The following is a 1,401-nucleotide window of genomic DNA, read 5'->3' as shown; positions in this document are numbered from 1 at the left end:
TCTATGTGCTGGGGTCAATGTACTGGGGAGGGGTCTATGTGCTGGGGGTGTCTATGTGCTGGGGTCTATGTGCTGGGGGGGGGGGGGTTTATGTGCTGGGGGGGTCTATGTGCTGGGGTCTATGTGCTGTGGGAGGGAAGGGGGAGTCTGTGTGCTGGGGGGTCTATGTGCTGGGAGGGGGGTCTATGTGCTGGGGGGGTCTATGTGCTAGGGTCTATGTGCTGGGGGATCTATGTGCTGGGGGGTCTATGTGCTGGGAGGGGGGTCTATGTGCTGGGGGGTCTATGTGCTGGGGGGGGGGGGGGTCTATGTGCTGGGGGGGTCTATGTGCTAGGGTCTATGTGCTGGGGGATCTATGTGCTGGGGTCTAAGTGCTGTGGGAGGGAAGGGGGAGTATGTGTGCAAGTCTATCTGGAAGTTTAGAGGGAGTGTTTGGAGCTGTGTTGAGCTGTGTCTGTGCTGAGAGGGGGCGGGACTGGAAACTGCCAGAGGAAATGACACATTGCAGACACACACACTGAGCTGAGCCCAGGCTGCATGGGGAGCAGGGGCTGCTCTCACTCTGCCTCCACCCCGGGACTGAGGATCCCTCTGCGGGGGGAGTGAAGCCGGAATCCTCCCTCTCCCTCTGAATGAATCCTTTCCAGAGAGACCCCCTCCCCCTCTCCCTCTCTCCATTTCCTCATTCACTCGCTCTCTCTCTCGCTTGTTTGTAACGGAGGCCGGGAATTGCTACATCAGCCGGCTCGTTGGTCTAGGGGTATGATTCTCGCTTAGGGTGCGAGAGGTCCCGGGTTCAAATCCCGGACGAGCCCTCGTTTTTTTATTTCTTAATTTTGTTTTTTTTTAATTGCTATTTTTATTTGTATTCGAGAAACTCATTCAAACAAAAATTAATCATTTTTGGTGATAATATTATTGGTTTGAAATTGGTTTGAAACTCCAGTCTGGGAGTCTTGAATGTAAAGCAGAGAATCAGGTATCTCTTGCTGCGAGCTGTTACACTGGGAGAGACCTCCCGGCCCTTCCCACTGGCAGGATCTTCCAGCCCTGCCGACAGCGCGTCCCAGCCACGGGTTTCCCAGGGATTTTCCGGTCTTGAACGGTCCGCTACCGGCTGCCGGTGAGAACTGAGAATTTGACGCTCAGCCAAATTTCTGTCCACAGCAGCGTGACTGGATAATCCCAGCCGTGGGTGAGGTCAGAGAATTCTGGCCCCCAGAAGATCCCGCCGCTTGCACGGCAGCACAGTGGTGAGCACTGCTACCTCACAGTGCTACGGACCTGAGTTCAATTCCCGGCTCGGGTCACTGTCTGTGTGGAGTTTGCACGTTCTCCCCGTGTCTGCGTGGGTTTCCTACCACAGTCTGAAAGACGTGCTGGTTAGATGCATTGACCTGA

General features: G+C 55.2%; 1 non-coding gene across 1 annotated transcript; it reads left to right on the top strand.

Moving 5' to 3' along the window:
- Positions 1-743: 743 nt before the first annotated feature.
- trnap-agg (transfer RNA proline (anticodon AGG)) lies at positions 744-815 on the top strand. Its single transcript has one exon. It is a non-coding gene; the product is annotated as a tRNA-Pro (tRNA).
- The last annotated feature ends 586 nt before the right edge of the window (positions 816-1,401 follow it).

The sequence above is a fragment of the Mustelus asterias genome, chromosome 10, assembly GCF_964213995.1.
Source record: "Mustelus asterias chromosome 10, sMusAst1.hap1.1, whole genome shotgun sequence".
NCBI lineage: Eukaryota > Metazoa > Chordata > Chondrichthyes > Carcharhiniformes > Triakidae > Mustelus > Mustelus asterias.
This window is presented reverse-complemented; position numbering and strand designations above follow the sequence as displayed.